The following is an 8,452-nucleotide window of genomic DNA, read 5'->3' on the forward strand; positions in this document are numbered from 1 at the left end:
TAAGTACTTTGCAAATGAATTGAAGTATCTTTGCTCATTAATGTGATGACATAAGGAAAACAGGAGTAACAGCCTTAGCAGGGTGCAAAAAGTGCCTGCATCGCAGCCATTTGAGGCTTTCAGTTACTTTAGCGCTTGATTTACATCATGCAAAGTTAAAGGCTTGGTCCTTACGTCATCTCTGACTCTTCTTGGGTCTTCAGGACCGAGGCCAGAGAGCTCTGATGGAAGATCTGCCGGTTTCACTGAAGATAAAAAAGCCTCTGCAGCTGAGGGTGCTGAGGGGCTCGCCTCTACCACCGGCTTGCGTTGCGTGACCTTGAGAGTTCGAGCTCTGGTCCCAGCTTCCCTCCTCTGCGACGAGGGCAACGCTCACCTTTCCTACTGATCTGGCTGACTTTTCCCAGTCCTTGTGCAAGCGCAAGATAAAAAAACCCACCCCAGTTATAGATCTAATCAATATAAACATACACTACTACTCAAACAGAACCGCAGACACCAGTAATTGCCTCTGCCCCAGCGGGGACAAGAACACCCCTCCTGTCGTCAGGAGACATCGCTAAAAAAAAGGGGGAAGTCAAATATTTGGTCATTCCAGACCCGGCTAATGTCATCCAGCAGCAGCAAGGATCTGAGTCGGGCTGAGCAGCTTCCCCCAGTGTGGGGTATGAGCTGAAATCCAGACCTACAGGGACTTCAGCCCCGCTGACTTCACCACTATTTCAACAGATTCAGCAGTTGCACAAACTGCAGTTTTTCCCCCTTGCCCCATTCATTCATTCGGTTACCAAGCCCGCGGAGTGGGCAGGAAGGCACATTTTGGTTAAAAACCTGTGTTTTTATGTATGGAAACCCCAAGTTGCCACCAACCATTCGCATCCAGGTGAATTTTTGTGCTTCGCGGCTGCGCAATCACGCCCCGCACCACTAACACAAGCGACATTGGAGCCTCCAAATAAAAAATAAAAATAAAAATAAAAATTTAAAAAGATAAAAACACAACTTGTGCTCGGGTAGGGAGAGCAAAGGCTGCGCTGAGCATCCCCCGTTGGACTCCGGGAGGCCGTGGGAAGGCGATAACGCCCGCGGGCTCGGGAGCGCGCACCCCGGGGGCGCTCAAGGGGAACCGAGGGGGAGGCTGCGGGGAGGGGAGGCCCGAGCTCGGACACCCCCAAAACCCCCCCAAAGAGGCCGGGGGAAGCCCCCGTAGAGGCCGGGGAGGCCGCGGTCGAGGCCGGGCTCCGCAGGAGGCTAAAAGCGGAGAGCGCAGCGCCGTTAAAGCCGCAGGGTCGCATTGCTCCAGCCGGCCTCCCCGTGATGCTCCCCCAAAGGGCTGGGGGAGGTGATGGTGGGGTGCCGGGGGGGGGTTGGGGAGAGCTGAGAGGGGTGGAGGTGCCGGAGGGGGGGCTGCAGAAGTTTCCCTTGCCGAGGCACTGCACCAGCAGCAGCAGCAGGTCGGCGCGTCCTGATGCGCTCCTGCAAAGGCTCTGCAGCTCAGCACAGGGCTCGGACTGCAGCACAACTGCACCAGCCCGGCGGCACCAGAGCCCAGCACCTGCCTGGAACAGCTTTCGGGAGAGAGGATGCAAAAACGCAGCTCCCGACGAGTCGTTTCAGGGGGGTGGGTTTGCCTTTTTTTGCCCCCCTCCTCCCCCTTCTCGGTATCGTTTTAAAAAAACGGCTCAGAAAAAAAAAAAAAGAATCGGTTCTGGTTCAGCCTCCCTCATGCAGGTCCCAGGGAGAATGAAAAAGGCAGGAAGGACACAAACTGGATGAAGTTTAATTAGCAAATCCCCCACCATAAGTTGGACTCCTTTTCATCTTTTATCAATTATAAAAGACAACCCTGCGGGTGGAGGGGGGAGGTGGGGGGAAGGACCACAGCCTCCCCTTAAAATGCCTCCTTCCTAAAAAAAAAAAAAAAAAAAGCATGCAGAGAACAAGCTTCCATTAAAGCCGGCTAGGAAACCCTCCCTCCCTCAGAAGTTGCCTCTCTTACCCCAAATCCACTCTGCAGAGCTCTGCTTGCTCAGAGATGAAGTGCTGCCTGGAGCAGCAAAAGTTGCAGACTGCTTCTCCTGCGCGGGAGGCAGGACCTGGCATAAGTAGTGTCAGACGGGTCCTTGCGCTGAAGTGATGCCGGGGGAGCCCAGAGCTGCTCAGACAGGCAGGGAAAAAAAAAAGGGGGGGGGGGGGGGGATGGGGAGTTCAAAAATCTTAAATCCCTGACACTGCAAGAACCCTGATCCTATAGGATTGTGGCTAAAAAGCAAGCGCTCGCTCTCGGCGCAGCCTTGTTTCCCGACAAGGTGGAGGCTGAGCCGTTTGATTGCCTGCTGGGTTTTCTCACCTGGTGATGTTGCTCTTAGCAAGGGAAGGAATGAAAAGCAAGTCAGACATCTGCAGAAGCCTCTCTAACAGGCTCTGCTCCCACCTAAGCCAGCCTAAATTTGGGGGGCAGGCTGGAACTTGCTCAGGAGTCAGCACGCCTGCTCAGGCAAACACACGCTGGGGAGATGCAGGGAGAACACACCTGAACTGGGATCAGTAAGGACAGGAGATGTCAAAACACAGGGAGAAATCTCATTCTCCGTGGTATTGCGCTGGGAAAAAAAGCACACACCTTACACAAACGTTAAACTAGTCTAATCTCCTTCCTGAGACACAGGACAGTGCAAAGCCTGATCCAAAGACCCACCACTAACTTCAGCAATGCCACGCTGCCTTCAGCCAGCTCAGGCCCAGGAAAGGTTTTTGCCCTGTGTACAGGAGGCATTTAATTCCTGCCTCTTACTGCTTTGACAGATTGCAGTTCCTCCCTCAACTACTCCGCTGATGAAGCCAGGAGAGGGGTACACCCAATGCAGCTGTGCAGAGCCCTGCTTCACAGCAGATCCAGCCCCCTGATTTCATTGCATTGCTCCATTCTCCCCAGTTGCTTGGATGGGAAAGTCAACCCCGTAGCTCAAAAGAAACAGTGTCCAGAGAAGAGACTTCACTTTGCATCCTGGAGGTACCAGTTGGAGTGATTTCTGGTTCTGCTGTTCCAGACTCTCTTAAGCGAGACAGAGAAAATCCAAGCTCAAGGTTATTGCGGGATATTTCTGGGGGACTCAACTAAACCAGGCGGTATTTGTAATACGTGGGCACAAGCCCTATAGCAAGCTGGCCCTGGAACCAACGGTTGCAGACCGATAGTTTTGAAACATGTTAATTTTTCATCCACATACTCCAATGTACCATAGCAGAATGCCAAGTGTACATCAGGGTCAAACTAAATATATTGTTGCCTTTTGATACCACCCTTGAAAGCTTTTGGATTAAGTTTTCAGATACGCTGATTATCTGCATCCAAAAGAGTCCTGGCACTGACTGAAAAGCCTTTCCCTTCCTTTTCACCACCACTGTTCTTCCATTTGGAGATTAGTTTTGGACTGGGCCACTTACACCTGCCTATCAGTTGCATAACCCAGAAGCAAAGGGTACCTGTGAGACGTCCTGCATGCAGATGGAGATTCACATCCAGCACGCTAGGAGTCATTGAGCCTTAGGATTCAGGGACTGGGTCCTACTCCACTTCTTATACCTGCAGCATAAAGCAACGTGCTCAATTCTCCTGGGTTTACAGCAGAAGGGCAAAGAGAAAATGCTGAGTACTCAGCCTGGTGTTTGTAGTTACCTATGCCTTGCTGTCAGTATTTACTACCGCATGGCAGAGTTGGCATTAACAGGGAGGAGATCCTGAGTGTAAAGAAGCCCAGGGAAGGCCTTCAGAAACACCCAAGAGAAAGCTCAAACCAGCAGCAAGAGCCTCCCCTGACTCTCCGACTCTTTTACTGAAATTTTACATGGCACTGCCAAGGCTTTGAAAGTATTGATTTACTGAAGCATTTCACAATACTTCAAGGCCACTCACTCTGCAAGCCAGAAACACATAGTTAATCTGTAGTGGATAAGATGAGAGAAAGCACAGCTCTAATGAAATAAAGCTCCAATTGCAAGATGCCAAGGAGTGCACCAAACAGCATACATCATCCCAAACCCTGCACCAATTTTCTGCTGCAACACAGCCCATTAATAGAACCATGGCAGTGCGTTTTGGTGCATTTCACTTCATTACAGGAGGACAAAGATGTCATAATCAAGAAGGATTTTGCTGTTCGACTTTATCAATCTCCATCTACTCTTAATGTTGCATTCAGATAAGAGCATAGGGGTATCTTTTAGACTTTGCTTTCCCATGCAGCTTTCAGATACTCAGAGACAACCTTTGGCTTTCCTCAGCCGTATTCCTGCAGCTCAGCTCTTCTGAGTGCAGCAGTGCTGGGCTGATCAGCATTTTGACATGCAGTGCAGCACAGCTCCCCTGCTGTACTGTGCTATCAGATGCTGCCTGGGCCACTACTTGTATTAGACCATAAAAGTAGTTCATAGATAGCAGGGTTTTCTTGCCTTGGCCTGTGTCACTCAGTAAGAAATCAACACAAGAGGGGACACTGGTGTAAGTGTTGGGCTGTGCTAAGCTCTGCCCAGACTAGGAAGCCTCCATGCAGTCAGAGGTTTCTTCTCATAAGAGATGTGCTACTTATATTCTACTCCTTTTGTGATTTATTTTTTTTAAACCTGAAACAATGCTGAATACTAATTAGTCAGGAAACTGATAACCAGCACAATTATATCCAATACTGATTTCAGAAGGTCAATGTGTAAGTCTTTATCAACCATTCAATATTTACTTCAGTTACCTTAACTATTAAACCCTAACCAAGTACATCTGGGGGATCTTTGGCAGCCCGATGATTACAGTGCTCTATGTGCCAGTTATCTGTCTGTGTTTTACATCACAAGCCACGACATCTCATTTCTCTGCCACTCAGCCCTGACAAGGCTGGAGAACACCAGCAGACAGCAGACAAAGCATTGCCACGGCACAGCCAGGTCTTCAGAGGTTTGGAGTTTCAGGAAGCACCCCAGAAGCTCTCAGGGACAGCAGACTCAGTGCTTCTTTCTGAAGTATATTCACCCATTAGGATACAGACCCAAAATCACTGGGGCTCTGAATGACAGGGAAAGATGCTTACTCTTACCACCTAGCACAGACAGGAGGGAAATATTTCATCACTAAACTTCCTTTGTTCATTTTAGCAGACAGACTTTAGTCCATTTTCACCTTTGATGCCTGCAAGAATGGGAATCCATAGTTACTGTAAGATATTTTTTTTTTGGCTCGGACAGCAGATTAAAAGGCAGTCCTTTAGTTAAAGCACAAACACATCCTCGGGAGCCACAGAGGAAGTTGTCTACTACTGAGAGCTCTAAGTGAAACTGCCTCACTTCCTCTGCCCTCATGCACAAGAGGAAGTTAATACTCGCCTACGTTACAATGAAAAAAAACACACACCAACAAACATGTTTAGGCTACAAATTCAGATCTCAATTTCCCTCCTCATTTAGCTCAAGACCAAACAAGGGACTGAAGGCAGCTTGTCCCAGCGCAGGGATCCCTGGGGAAGCTGCCAGCACTTTTTCATCTGATGGCCAAGGTGATGAGAGCATCGCTTTGTCAGAACAAAACGCAGCAAGTAGGCACAGCTTGATTGATCGATCAGCTCGCTTCCAACTCACTTAGAGCATTTGGTGGGGATGAGCTCTCCCCATCCCCACCCCTGACTCCTTTCCCCTTGCCACGGCTGCTGCGGAGCACTCCCGTTGCAGTTGCACCCTGGCTGCTGAGGGATGCAGACCGCATCTTCGCTGCAGCAGTGCAGCATCGCTGCCGGGGAACTCACCCAGTCTCTGTGACAGAGGCTTACAGAGGGGCATTAAATCGTATTTTATCCCCACGACTGCTTGGGGACAGCGGCAGCGAGGTAATTGCATTAGCTAGTAATGCCATTTACTCAAGCCTCGCAGCAAGCCAGCAGTGTTAAGGCACTTCCCTGCCCCACTCAAGCAGCACACCTGTGAGCCATGCACTGGGCATGATTTCTACGGCTTAAAAGCCACAGTTAAAAAAGGAAAGCAGACAAGCAATAGAAACAGGAGCTGTTAGGAGGCAGTATTACTCTAATGCTCTTTCACCTTGGAGTGTCTCAGCTTTATTTGATTATAAGCTCTTAAGGAGCCAAGCTCTCCAGGCAGGACACAGAGCAGCGAGGTCTTTGGGAACATCACCTGCCCTCACTGCAACAGGGCTCCTGGGAGCAGCACTAGAGCAGCCCTCCAGCCTCTGAGCACAGCTTTGATTAATATCAAACATTTCCATCCAAACTTCTTCTTAAAGCAGAATTTGGGGATTTCTCTTTCTCAGGGACATCCAAGGCTTTAAGTCAGCACGTTTAATCCCATGCCAACTCCAAGAGCAAGTGCAGCTCCAGGACTCATGAAGCAGGGAAGTCGCTGACCTGCCCCTGTAGCTGTAACAAACCTTTTCTCTTACTCTTTCCCACACCAGTTAGGGAACTGCTGTTATGATTTTTACCTTAAATCTGGTTTTCCAGGAGCCAGTTTGATTTTATTTTCTAATAAGAACCCCAGCTGCTACACAGCTGCTCTTTATTGCTTCACAGCAGCCATTAACTGCCTTTCTCAAAATCATAGGAGCTCGATGGTCCAGAACTTCTGAGCTTTCCTGAAGCTCAGCACCCCCAGCCCTAAGGGGGACGAGGCTGCACCAGGCTTTGCAGCAGCATGACCAAGCAGGGCTCCTGCTGTGGGAAGAGGAACTGAGGGAGGATAAAGCATCTCCAGAAATTACTCAATCATTTATAGCCATGTCAGTAGGTCACCAGCAGTAGGCATTTTTGCAGAAGTTAATCAATGGGGCAAATTTCAAGTCTATTTCCAGATGACAGCACCACGAGCTTGTTGTACTGAAGGATGCCTTAGCTCTACACAGCAGCACCCACACCATGCTAAAACAGGTTTTCTTCTCTGCATCTTGAAACTGGCCAAAAGACAAAGTCCCAGTATATCAAACTCTCATTTTAAATTATTTTCCCCATTCCTAAATAAAAAGCCACTTTCAAATGCTGTACTAAAACATAGCTTTTACCTACAGTGCATAGGTATGACCTTCTCAACTGAATAAAACACTCCTTTCAGCTTAATGCTTCCTCCTCCACAACACCTCCTTCCCTACAGAACTTTTATTTGCTTGTACAACATCCGGCTCCTTAATACTCCATCCCTTGCTAACAACCTTTTATTTCTTTATTGGCATCACATGTCTCAGCTGTCACACAGGACCTACTTCCCTTCAAGGAGCATGCAGCTGAGCACATCTGAAAAGGCACTGACAAAAGCACACTTTTTCTGACAAAAGTACATTCTGAACCAAGCCATCATCCTGATAAAATCTTCCTTGCCCCAAATTATGAGATGTTAGAGTTCCTTAATGAAACAGCTGAGGTATTTTTAACGTGGTCAAAAAACCTATTTTATCTTGCCCTCCAGCTCAGAAATAGCTGCACCGCTTTTTTTTCAGACTAAAAAAAAAAAAAAAAAAGGACTGTATAAAGCAGACCCCCTGCATAAAATTTCAGCTTCAATACTTAAACTTTGGCATCGTGTAACTAGTTAGAGACAGGGTCTCTCAACAGAGGATGTTAAACAACTGTCACTACTCCCAGCTTCCAGCTCTATCTGTAATAATAACAGGCTCAAGTGACCAAGGCCTCAGCTGTTCGTCTCATTCAGTGTGCCAGAAATATGCAGCAGGGAGATTTGCACTTCAATCATTTCTGCCAGAGTATGTAGCCACCCCTCTTTATTCTTCCAGGGCAGAAAGCAGACTGGAAAGGGGACTCCCATTTGCCTCTTCCCACCGTCTGCTATACCCAGGCTCAGATTAGCTTCTGCAAGCTAAGCAAGCTTTGTCATCAGGCCCTCGATGGGTTAAACACACAGCTATGGGATGTAGCACTGATTCCCCTAAGCTTCTTGCTAAATGCTCCGTGTAGTAACATTGCACAGAGTGGTAAGGGGAGATCTCTGGAGCTGGATTATTTTGCCTAGCTGGCTCTTTCGGATGAGTTATTTACCCCCTCACCAAGTTTAATTTGTGAAATTTCACCATTTGAGTTATGCCTGTGATCCACCCTCTGCTGGCTTTCAGAAATAGGGCCACTGCTAGATGCCTTCAGGCTCTACCCAGTGCAAAGCTGCATCAGTGACGTGGTGGGAATCGTAAATACACAACGTGAAGCAGGGCAGGCTGCTGTCTCCCTCATCCACAATTTGGACCTGCATCTTGCAGACAAACCTAGGTGCTAACTCTGCCACTCCGACACCTTTGCAATACTATAAAGGGTCTTCATGGGATTGGGCACACATGCAGAAGGATGGACAAACCTCCAGAACAGGATGATAAAGAAGGCTATAGCACCAAGAAGTTATAATGTAAACATAATTCACAGTTGTATCACAAATAGAAAGCAAGGTTTGTCTTATA

The 8,452-nt window shown here is 48.3% G+C and overlaps 1 long non-coding RNA gene across 1 annotated transcript; it reads right to left on the reverse strand.

Moving 5' to 3' along the window:
- Positions 1-1,759: 1,759 nt before the first annotated feature.
- LOC110351950 (uncharacterized) lies at positions 1,760-3,256 on the reverse strand. The gene is made up of 3 exons (XR_011804692.1): positions 2,351-3,256; positions 2,000-2,155; positions 1,760-1,907 (listed from the first exon to the last, which is right to left on the reverse strand). It is a non-coding gene; the product is annotated as an uncharacterized lncRNA (long non-coding RNA).
- Between the last annotated feature and the right edge of the window lie 5,196 nt (positions 3,257-8,452).

This window comes from Anas platyrhynchos, chromosome 22 (genome assembly GCF_047663525.1).
Source record: "Anas platyrhynchos isolate ZD024472 breed Pekin duck chromosome 22, IASCAAS_PekinDuck_T2T, whole genome shotgun sequence".
NCBI classification, from domain to species: domain Eukaryota; kingdom Metazoa; phylum Chordata; class Aves; order Anseriformes; family Anatidae; genus Anas; species Anas platyrhynchos.